The following is a 12,962-nucleotide window of genomic DNA, read 5'->3' as shown; positions in this document are numbered from 1 at the left end:
AAACAGCAATTTTATTATACAATATAATTAAATAGGACCAAACAAAAAATACAAGGAGCATCACACATAGTAAGAAAAATATTATTACCTGAAAAATTTGATTCACTTAAATGTATACAAAGGTATGAATGTTTAGACAAGGATGCAAAGTATCCTACAAAGGCAAGGATGTATTTTCAGTGCTTAGCAACTATGAGTTGTTGGTATTTTTATTCCTTTGTATTACTTTCATCATCCCTGACAAGGTCTACTTCAGATGTATAGTTCTTATCATGAGAGGGAATTATGATCATGGATGGTTTAGTACAAAATCTCTCCCATTTAAGAACTAAATATACAAAATCTCTCCCATTTAAGAACTAAATATCTCAATCTGTGTTTTCTACTACTGGGTTATCAATGCCATTATTTAAAAATTTTCAGTGTATTACATCAAAAAGAAGGAAGTGATGTTGTAAATGGGGCATAGATAGTTATGCCTTCCCAGGTCCACCTCTGTCCCCCAAATCCTGAGTAACTTGGATTCTCTGAGGAACATTCAGTAAATTTACTGTTTCAGAGCATAGGCATTCCAGCATCTTCCCCTAGAGCCAGATTTTCTCACAATCTTTTCATCAAGCATTCCAGCAATAATCTTTTTTATTTCTCTCCTTCCCACCTTCTAAGACTTCTTGAAAGAAAGATTTCTAGTCACAACCTCACCTCCTGTGTTAGTTAGGGCACAGGCTAAGTAAGCTTCTGTGACAAAGATATCCAAAAATACAGTGGCTTATGTAATTTAGAACTCCTTTCTGGTCATGTAACATTCCGGCAGTAGGTGGTCCAGACTGTACGAAAGCTCTAGTCCACTTAGGAACAGAGGTTCCTTTTATCCTGTGGCTCCACCATGCTCTGGAGTTTTGTCTTTATCTGAGTGATGAGAGCAAGGATGATGTCAGGGATTTGACCTGCCATCAACAGAGACTGGTGTTGCCATTAGCTGAAATGGAAGTTGATTTAGGAGACAAACATGAGGACCTCACTTAGGCTTGTTAAATTGTGCATCCAAGTGAAAATATAAGTAGATAGTTGGATACACTGAGTGAGAATTGAAAGAAGAGGTCTAGGCTGTAGACATGACTTGAAGAGTCACCCATCATGGACCTTGATGAAATCAACAAGGGAGTGAGTATGTATAAAGAAAAAAGGATTAAATACTAAACCCAGGGTTACAAAAATGTGGAGGTTAGAAGCATGAAGGATCAGCCTGTGAATGAAAAGGAGAAAATGGTCAGAGAGGGAAACCAGGAGAGTACAGTGTCCTCAAAGCTAAGAGAGGAACATGTGTCAAGGAGGAGGGGACAATCTCTTGTCAAATGCTGCTTATGAGTCAAGTAATGTGAGGACAGTGGTATGACTATTTGATTTAGCTTCAAGTGGCAGGAAACACATCTGCAGAGCAGAGGAAATGGAAGAAGGGCTCCTGCTTTATTGAGTCATTTATTTTTTTATTCATTAATCCAAGAAAAATTGAATACATAAAATACTCCTATGTTCATGACATGTACCTTTAGCTGGATATTCAAAAAGGACTGTTCATAAATTATGCCACATGTCTTAGATTCAAATCTCTAAAGTACTGCTTTTTTCTCTCTAAAGCTCTCCTCTCCTCCTCCATAATCAGCTCCCTGGGTGACCAGCCTGTGGCAAAAATGGTCACTCTGCAAGAGGAAGACCCTACAGATAAACCATAAAATACAACAGTCACAGTAGAGATAAACCACTACAGGAATCTGGCTGAATGTCGAAAGGGAAAATGTGCAAAACTCTGGGAGCACCTGGGCTGCAGCCAAAGTCCTCTCCAGGGTCATGGGTCAGAGACTTCCAAGAGGATGTCATCCCAATGAATGCGCGCAAGTGCTCACTCCTGGAATGCTTTAATGAAGTGGAACAAGGGCTTAAATGAGCCAAATCAGCTTTGAAATCATGACATGTGCTTATGTTTGTACTAAAACGAGTTCACTTATTTGAAAACATATCCCCATGGAGGGTGGGCCTGTAGTCAGGGAGGGTGTCAGGGAGATGATAACAATGCAGGACATTGAAATCCACCAGAGAAAATCCACAGCACAAAAGTTAAAGAAGGGGGTATAATCATCTAGCTGGTATTAGGAAGGCTGCTCTAGAGTAAACAGGTACACTGACTGAGGGCACAGAAGCTCCTGGCTCAGGAAAAAACCACCACTATTTATGGAGCTTCCTCAGTAAAATGAGGGAGTTGGACAAGATTGTCTCTGAGATCTCTTCCACCTCTTACATTTTGAAACCAAAGTCTCCCAAATGTGTGAAAAGATTCACTTTGTTGATAATTAGGAAGTGACATTCCAGTCTCACTGTGAGTTTTGACCCAGATACATGCATTACTAGAAGTGTTAGTGATTTTCTTCTTGTAAGAAGCCACATATGTACACAACTTTTCAGACTCAGAGGCCTGAAGGTATGATGGGGATAGGAGGGGGCATTTGCTGCCTCGAGCCTACATGCTCAGAATTTGTCTCCTATGTAAAGGGCCAGAGCAACACAGTGGACTGGCTGTTTCTGAGAAGTGAAACATTGTTACTCAACACACACAAAAAGATGACAGCAGATGTTTAGAACCAGCCCTGTGGCAGGGATCTGACAGGATGATGCTCCTACCAAGCGCAGGCAAACAGTTTCCTTTTTCCCTCTGTGATTTCTTGCACAACCTTCCAAACTCCTTCTTGGCATGCTGTGTGGACAAATGCGTTATTCTGTGCTGGGCTCCATGTCCACTGCCTGATTTATATACAGCACAGTGGAATTGTTCTTTGTTAATCAAGTTTATTACACAAAGCTATTCTAGCACATCTTTCTATTGTGGAAACTAAATGTGCCTAGGGAAGATACAGTCTTGAATATTAAATGAGGAGATATATATCTTTCCTAAATGACAGTCACAGCCTGTTAGTTTATCTCATGTCCAAATGGGGTGGAGAAGTGATCATATGATGACATGGATCTCAGGCCCTTTGCAGGGGACTGTCCCCCAAATTCTCAAAAATAGACACTGCTCCCCCAAATTTACACATTGACAAGTGGTAAAATTTGAATTTGAGACCTGTTTTATTAACTTTAACTCTTTCACACATCTCAAACCACAATTATGAAACAACAATGGCCCAATTCTTAGGCAGCTAGCACTGACACCATTTGAACTTTGTATGTAACCAGGCTCAAGGTGAGCTCAACCTTTGGGTTCCCCCGTTAAATGAGCTGATAAATTGCCTTCTTTGCTCCAGCTACTTGACATTGATTTCTGTCACTTGTCAATAAATTTTCATAATGATTTACGAGCTTTCCTATTCTGGAAACAAGTCTGTGTGCTTATTTAGGACCGATGACTACACGGGCCGTTGGTAACCCACATGTACAATGCTGTGCTGAAAGTTTTGTATGTGTATTCATTTACCCTCAAAACAGATAGATATTTTTAATCTTCTAGATAAAGAAAGTGAGGCACAGAGGGGTTAGATATATTTCCTAGGACCATGTGTCTAGTAAGATTCAGAGTCAAGATTTAAACCCTGGTAGTCAGATGCCGCAGTCCCCACCCAAAACCGTGTTGCCATACAACCCCTGTGTGTATGTGTGTGTGTGTGTATGTGTGTGTTTTAATTGTGGTGTTAACCTGTGTGTGTGTGTACACATGTGTCTTCACTGTGGTGTGAAGAGGTAGGCTAATGGGGAAGAAGTAAAGCTTCTAGCTTGCTAGTCGTTTTCTGCAGAGCAGACTCTGACTTCAGGATGCCTGGCCACACAGAACACTTAGAACACCTTCTGGGGAGAAATCAGCAAGTTGAGATAAAGCCACTGGACAGTGGATCACAGTAAGGGCATGTAGGGGCTTTAGGAAAATGGTGGCTCATAGCATATGGACGAAACAGGAAGTTGAACACGAAGTTTGAGTGAAGTGAAGGAACTTCTGGAAGCAGAATCCAGCCCAAGGAAGGCAAAAAGGATTAAACTGACAGAAGGGTCAGTCAAGTCCCCTTGTCCATACACCACCCTCCATATGCACCTAAAACTTAAGCAATATTTAATTTTACACCTTTTCAGTACTTATCAACCCTTTTAATCTTTGAAAATGTGAAAAAAAAAACATATTACTATCTGATGTTAAATTGTTTTTTTCCCCTCTGAGATAGTTCTCATGGTTGGGAATTGGGCCACTAGCCATTTAAAATTTTTTCTTTCGTGGCTTGTTAATCAACAAATATATTAAGCTATACTACTGGGTTGGTGCTAGGGCTTCCCCTGTGGCTCTGCCAGTAAAGAACCAGCCTGCAATGCAGGAGGGTGGTAGGAGCCATGGGTTTGATTCCTGGATCAGGAAGATCCCCTGGAAAAGGAAATGGCAATGGCAACCCACTCCAATATTCTTGCCTGGGAAATCCCATGGACAGAGGAGCCCAGCAGGCTACTGTCCATGGGTTGCAAGGATCAGACACGACTTAGAGACTAAACAACATTGCTGCTGCTGCTACTAAGTCGCTTCAGTTGTGTCCGACTCTGTGCAACCCCATAGATGGCAGCCCACTAGGCTCCTCTGTCCCTGGGATTCTCCAGGCAAGAATAATGGAGTGGGTTGCCATTTCCTTTTCCAATGCTTGAAAGTGAAAAGTGAAAGTAAAGTCGCTCAGTTGTGCCGACTCTTAGCGACCCCATGGACTGCAGCCTACCAGGCTCCTCCGTCCATGGGATTTTCCAGGCAAGAGTACTGGAGTGGCTTGCCATACATTAGGTTAGTGCAAAAGTAATTGCAGTTTTGCATTGCTGAAGTTTGTCATTTGATAATGGAAAGCATTCTTAAATAAATGTGGTTATGTTATATATCATAAAAATGCACATTTCTTGCTTTATGTTTTTTGCTAATGGATTATTACTTGCTGTTTACTTTACATGTATTTTAGACTATGGAAATGATGTTAGACAAAAAGCAAATTCAAGTAATTTTCTTATTTGAGTTCAAAAATGGGTTGTAAAACAGCAGGGGCAACTTGCAACATCAACAATGCATTTGACCCAGGAATGCTAATGAACTTACAATGCTGTGGTGGCTCAAGAAGTTTTGCAAAGGAGACAAGAGCCTTGAAAATGAGGAGCACAGTGGCTGGCCACCGGAAGTTGACAACAACAACTGTGAACATCATCAAAGATGATCCTCTTACAACTACATAAGGAGTTTCCCAAGAACTCAAGGTTGACCATTCTGCAGTCATTTGGAACTTGAAGCAAATTAAAAAATGAAAAAGCTCAATAAGTCAGTGCCTCACGCTGCTGCTGCTGCTGCTGCTAAGTCGCTTCAGTCATGTCCCACTCTGTGCAACCCCATAGACAACAGCCCACCAGACTCCTTCATCCCTGGGATTCTCCAGGCAAGAACACTGGAGTGGGTTGCCATTTCCTTCTCCAATGCATGAAAGTGAAAAGTGAAAGTAAATTTGCTCAGTCGTGTCTGACTGTTCAAGACCCCATGGACTGTAGCTTACCAGTGCCTCATGAGCTAACTGCAAATCAAAAAAATTGTCATTTTGAAGTGTCATCTTCTCTTATTCTACTCAACAACAACAAACTATTTCTGTACTGGATTGTGATGTGAAACACACAATGGATGGGGAAACATTCAGGCATCAGTGTTTCCCCATCTGGAAAATAGATTTTATATGACAATCAGTGATGACCAGCTCAGTGATTGGACTGAGAAGAAGCTCCAAAGCACTTCCCAAAACCAAATTTGCACCAAAAAAAGAGTCATAGTCACTGATTGGTGATCTGATGCCAATCTGATCAATTATAGCTTTCTGAATCCTGGTAAAACCATTACATCTTAGAAGTATGCTCAGCAAATCAATGAGATGCACTGAAAACTGCAAAACCTACAGCCAGCATTCGTCATCAGAAAGGGTCCAATTCTTCTTCACAACAATGCCGGACCACATGTAGCACAACCAATGCTTCAAAACTTGAATGAATTTGGCTGTGAAGTTTTCCCTCATCTGCTATATTCACCTGCCTTTTTATCAACTGACTACCACTTCTTCAAGCATCCTGACAATGTTTTGAAGGGAAAATAGTTCCACAGCCGGCAGGATACAGAAAATGCTTTCCAAGAGTTTGTTGAATCTAGATTCAAAAACGAAAGGATTTTTATGCTAGAGGAATAAACAAACTTATTTCTCATTGGCAGAAATGTGTTGATTGTAATGGTTCCTATTTTGATTAATAAAGGTGTGTTTGACGCTAATTATAATGATTTAAAATTAAGGGTATGAAACCACTATTACTTTTGCACCAATCTAATATTTGATGGCAAATTACAGAAACCTAACAAAGGAGTTATTAAACCTATTGAGGAGTTATTAGATTTTATAACTGGGAAACAGGTGCAGCTACTTTTATGCAAGTCTAGATCCAAGACCTCAAACCATATAATCATGAAATCACCTCTTTCTCTCCCCCTCTCTCTTCTACTGTCCCTCTCTGAAAGTTTGTCTTCTTAGAAGGAGGGGTTCCTTTTATATTATAGCATATGTAACAGCCTCTACACCTGCAAAAGATTGACTTATTGGGAACGTACCAACCCCTGAACTATCAGCACACCTGAGGGGTGAGGTAGTTTGATTGGTTACATGTCAGTTCTTGAGGTGGGGAAGGTGAAAACAAGCTCTTGACAGTTTTAGGAGATAGTAAACGGCATTTTTGGAGAAGGCAATGGCACCCCACTCCAGTACTCTTGCCTGGAAAATCCCATGGACGGAGGAGCCTGGTAGGCTACAGTCCAAGGGGTGGTGAAGAGTCGGACACGACTGAGCAAATTCACTTTCACTTTCACTTTTCACTTTCATGCATTGGAGAAGGAAATGGCAACCCACTCCAGTGTTCTTGCCTGGAGAATCCCAGGGAAGGGGCGGGGGCTGGTGGGGCGAGGGGAGGCGGGGGAGGCGGGAGGGGGGGAGGGGGGAAGGAGGGGAGGGGGGGAGAGGGGGAGGGGGGAGGGGGGAGGGGGGATGCGGTGGGGCCGGGCCTGGTGGGCTGCCGTCTATGGGGTCGCACAGAGTCGGACATGACTGAAGTGACTTAGCAGCAGCAGCAGCAGCAAAGGGCATTTTCCCAAAGCAAAATTGTGCAAAGTAGAAGGAAAGGCTGGCAAAACAAATCATCATTAAAATACTCTTTTCTATTTCAAAATGAGGTATTTAAGTTTTGATTTGAAAGAGCTCTTTATATATTAAGAATGTTAACATTTGATTTTTACTATATAAACTATGTTTTTCACAGTTCGTCATTTGTCTTTTCACTTTGTTTATGGTGTACTTTTTCTTTTTATAGTAATGAAAGATTTTTACATAAGCCCCCACAGTTCAGTGAGTTTCCTCAGAGCTGCCGCTTGAAGGGATACTCACCCACGTCTCAGGACCACTCACCACCTTACTCTACAGCCTTGCACAGTTAGTGTGCTAAGGCTCCAGCTCCCTACCTTCTTCAAAGAGATTTTCAGTGTTTCCCCATCTGTAAAATGGGAAACAATACTACCAGCAGGATATACAGTTATGCAGCAGAATGTCTTTATTTTTTGGAATTGCATGCCAAAGTGTCCAGATGTCAATGGTTTATTTTGAAGTGATTCACTTACAAAAATAAATAATGAGAGAGAGAGAGGTAGGTGAGGCAAATAGTATAAACTGTTAATAGTGTTGTATCTAGGTGGTGGCTAAACGGATGTTCATTGTATAATATTTCTACTTTTCTTTATCTGAATTTTTTCTAATTAAAATGTTACAAAGGAGAGTGAGAATAGGGAGTTGTGGAGCATGTGTGTTCTTTATTATAAACATCCTCTGCTCCACTGATGGTGCATCCCAGTGGCAATGTGTGGGATCCAACTGCAACTCTATGGAGTGTGCACTGCAGTTTACACTCTAATACAGCCTTTGTTGTGAAGGTAGATTTGGGTGGGGGAATGTTGGTGCCACAGAGGGGCTGTGAACCTCTAAGAAACCTTACTCCCAGCTAATCTTTGGAAATCTGTGCAAGGCAGTGGCCTTGCTGACTGATGACTTTGTCTAGACTTTGAATTGTACAGCTTCTTGTGGGAGCTAGACTCACATTTTTTTTTTTTTACAAGTCCTATATTTTATTCCTAATATCAGATCCTATAATTTGACCCAAAGAATCTAGAGTCTTCAAATACAGTCCTTTCAAAGTATACACTATTTGGTATTCAGTAGTGACTGAAGCTATTGAGCCTGGTAGGCTCTGTTCATGGAATTCTCCAGGCAAGAATACTGGAGTGGGTAGTCATTCCCTTCTCCAGGGGATCTTCCCAATCCAGGGATCAAATCCAGGTCTCCTGCATTACAGGCAGATTCTTTACAGCCTGAGCCATCAGGGAAGCCTCAGTTTATTAGGCAGAATTCCCAGGTGGCACAGTTGTAAAGAACCTGCCTGCCAATGGAGAAGCTGCAAGAGATGAAAGTTTGATAACTGGGTTAGGAAGATCACCTGGAGTAGGAAATGGCAACCCACTCCAATATTCTTGCCTGGAAAATTCTATGGACAGAGGAGCCTGGAAGACTACAGTCCATGAGATTTCATAGTCAGACACAACGGAGCATGCAGCACATATTTTGTTCAGAATATTTAGGTCAAACAAAAGCTGGCTTTTTATTTAAAAGAAAAAACTTGCCCCAGAGCATGCTAGCATTGATTCAGAAAATACATGAACTCTTTGATGGCTTAGCTCTGTTCAAAAAGAATAAGAAAAGATGGAGTCATTTTTGAAGACTTCTAGCCTAGAGAAAGAGTCATCAGAAATCTGAAGCCTGGAGGAAATTGAAAGTTTAAGAATGAAGTAATTTCCTGAAAATAAGACTTGAAAGAAGAAAGCCCTACATGCACAGAACAAGTGAAGTTGGTGGCTGAACTTATAACATTGATCCATTCAATAGAAAATGAATTGAGTAATCATTCCACAAGCAGTTTTCCAACAGAATATGAGGCCAAGAGCAAATCCCCACCTAATCCTGCACCAGCAGCTAGAGCTTCCTGTTGAAATCAGAGCTTTCCTCTCTCCGCCACTAGCATCTCATGTTTGCTATTAGACTATGTCCATCTATCCAAATTCATTATTGCCAAGGGGATATATATTGATCCAAGGGGACAATTTCTGCAAGAACGACCTTTTCACCTTCTTCCCTTTCTCTGTTTCCTTCTCCATTTTCACCTCACCCCTCTACCATCCTAATATCCTGAAAATAAAAGAGGATTCATTCTAGATTAACTCAACTTTCAAACAAACCAAATATTTCAGAACTGTGCTGATATCCAGACTATACTGAAAAACTTTTGTCTCTTTTAAAAGAAATAGTTTGGGATTATTTATCTTTTGCCATTAGTTTAAAAAACTGCTATTACTTAAGAGACAAAATTTTTGCTTGAATTACATTTTGATGGGACTCTGGTTCTTAATGTTTTGAAGATAATATTATCTTCAACTTGTGGGGCTTCCCTGATAGCTCAGCTGGTAAAGAATCTGCCTGCAATGCAGGAGACCCCGGTTCGATTCCTGGGTCAGGAAGATCCCTTGGAGGAGGGCATGGTAACCCATTTCAGTGTTCTTGCTTGGAGAATCCCCATGGACAAAGGTGCCTAGCAGGCTACAGTCCATGTGGTCACAAAGAGTCAGACACGACTGAGTGACCAAGCACAGTACATCAATTTATGAGTAATATTTCTATTTATCTTTTGCATGCATGTGCATGCATTTGTCTGCCTCTTTGCAATCTTGTGGACTGTAACCTACCAAGTTTCTCTGTCCATGCAATTTTCCGGGCAAGAATACTGGAGTGGGTTGCCATTTCCTCCTCCAGGGAATCTTCCCACCCCAGGGATCGAATCTGCATCTCCTGCCTTGCTGGTAGATTCTTTACCGCTGAGCCACCTAGTTAGTAAATAAACTGGTACTTTAATTTTTAATTACCATCATTACAACCTGAACAGCAACAGGAGCAATATATGTGTAGCTCAGATACAGGAGTTGTTTTAAACTGCAAATACAGTTTTTGTTTGCTCAGAGGTGTGTTGACTATAGTTATAAATCAAATATAACAGTTTGTTTTTACCTAAATAAATAGTGGTTAGTGGTCAATTTTGAAGAGATAACTGCACTCCCATGTTTACTGCATCATTATTCACAATAGCCAAGATATGGAAACAACCTAAATGTCTGTCAATGAAAGGATATGAACGTGGAATATACAGAATGAACAAAATGTGGTATAATTATTATAAAATATAATGTAAATAATATATATGTATAGTGTGCATAACATAATCTTATTCAGCCTTAAAAAAAGAAGGAAATCCTGATGTATGTGACGAAAAGGATGAATCTGGAGAGCATTATGCTAAGTGAAAGAAGCCAGTCATAGAAGAATAAATATTGCAGGATCCCACTTCTACGAGGCAATAAAAATAGTCAAATTCATAGAGACAGAGTGGAAAGTCAGCTGCCAAGGGCTGGGGAGAGGGGGAAATAGAAAACTTCTGCTCCGTGGGTATAAAATTTCAGTTGTGAAAGATGAGTAAATTCTAGAACTCTGCTGTATAACATTGCATCTATAGGTAACAACACTGTTCTGTACACTTAAAAATTTATTAAGGGGGTAGATCTCATCATAAGTGTACTTACCACAATTAAATAGTCATTGGTTTAAAAGAATTGTATGTAATGAAATCTATTAAACATTAATGTATGCTTTTGTCTCTTTTTCCATGCTTAGAAACTTCTTTTCCATCTCTACATCATAAAATCTTTCTTGTAAATTGTGTTCTAGAGCATTTATAATTTTATATTTTAATCCATGATGTTGCCATTTTTGTTAGTTAAGGTGACACTAACCACAGTAACAATAGCCCTCCGAATCTCAGAGGCTCAACACACTAAGTTTTTTTTTTTTTTTTCCGGACAGAATAGTCCAAAGCAGGTGTTAGCTATGCGGCCTTCTGTATGGACATGCAAGGACCCAGACTTCTTGCATCTTGAGTCTGTGCTCCCAGTTAGGTCAGTACAGTACTGGCCAAGAACCTATAGGGAAGAACATGGCAGAATGTTATATTTATAGCTATATGGGCCAGTCCTGGAAGTAGCATACATCATTTATACCTACATTCCACTGGTCAGGATTCAGTCCATGGACACAGAAAACTGCAAAAGAATCTGTGTAATAGGAGGGACTCATCTTTTGGTTTCATATCTTTTTGTCTTTTTATACAGTTCATGAGGTTCTCATAGCAAGTATACTGGGGTGGTTTGCTATTCCCTCCTCCAGTGGATCACTTTTTGTCGGAACTCTCCACTATGACCTGTCCATCTTGGATGGCCCTATATGGCATGGCTCATAGCTTCTTTGAGCTACACAACCCCCTTTGCCATGACAAGGCAGTGATCCACGAAGGGGGTGTGAGCTAGACCATAAAGAATGCAGGGCATCAAAGAATTAATGCCTTCAAACTTTGTTGCTGGAGAAGAGTCCTGAGAGTCTCTTAGACAGCAAGGAGATCAAACCAGTCAATCTTAAGGGAAATCAACCCTGAAAACTCATTGGAAGGACTGATGCTGAAGCTGAAGTGCCAGCAATTTGATCACCTGATGCAAACAGTCAACTCATTGGAAAAGTCCCTAATGCTGGGAACGATTGAAGGCAGAAGGGGAAGAGGGCATCAGAGGATGAGATGGCTAGATGGCATGACTAATGCAATGGACATGAACTTGGGCAAACTCCAGGAGTTGGTGAAGGACAGGAATGCCTGTCATGCTGCAGTCCATGGCGTCTTAAAGAGTTGGACACTACTGAGCAACTGAACAACAACAGGAGGGGAAGAAAAGAGGCTTTGAGGAGCACAGAGAAGTTTCTGCTGCAGTTTTGCACAATTTTGTTGTAAGATTAGAAATAGAGCCCCTTATCATTTGAAAATTTGGGGTCATGTTGAATTCTGAGCACTGTCCACTTCCATTGTCCACTTCCTCCATTATCTCCATCTTCAATTTGCTTTAGCTGTACAATTTTACCTTTCACACTAGATCTTTGTTTTTAATTTTTGTATATCTTTGCTTTCTTTTTCTTGTAGTGTGAAGTACAAATCCAACTTTACTTTTCTCTATTTGGTGAACTCAGTTTTTCCAGCACCATCTATCTATACAAAATAAGTTATAATTTTAAAAGCTTATTTAAAAACTGAGATGCCAACACATATCAAGTTCCCACATGTACAAGGCCTCTCTGTGCTCCTCCTGTGGCCTATTTGTCTGGGTTTCTGTTCAGAAACACGCTGTTTTTATTGCGATAACTCTTGTTACTATAATAACATGTCCTACAGGTCTAGGTCTGGGGAGAGCTACTAGCAGCCTAGGTTACTCCATTATTGTTTCTGGATTGAAAAATCTCTAAACTTGGTCTTAAATTATGACACCATTCCATTAGTAGAGGAAGATGAAGGCAGGTGAGATCTAACCATAAGGTTTGTAAGCTATATTGTGATTATATGTCCTCTAAGGCAAAAGACAGTTATCCTTGTTAAGTCTAGACCATGACAGCCAGGATAAGGATGTGCTTATGCCAATAGTATGGAATAACATCTCTCTTGTCAATTAATAGAATCCAGAATTCTCAGTAAATTTTCCTTTGCCATCTATCTCCAGCCAATTATTCTACTCTCACTGACAGAGATAGCATTGTGCTTATTTCATCCAGTTCCTTACTTTATCCTTGTGAAAGACAAAACATTGTATTTTTTATTTTTTTAATTTATTTTTAATTGGATGATGATTGCTTTACATGCGCTGGTTTATGCTGTCCAATGTGAATCAGCTATAAGCTTACATATATCCTCTTCCTTTTGAG

Source organism: Bos taurus, chromosome 1 (genome assembly GCF_002263795.3).
Source record: "Bos taurus isolate L1 Dominette 01449 registration number 42190680 breed Hereford chromosome 1, ARS-UCD2.0, whole genome shotgun sequence".
NCBI lineage: Eukaryota > Metazoa > Chordata > Mammalia > Artiodactyla > Bovidae > Bos > Bos taurus.
Note: the sequence above shows the minus strand (reverse complement) of the source record.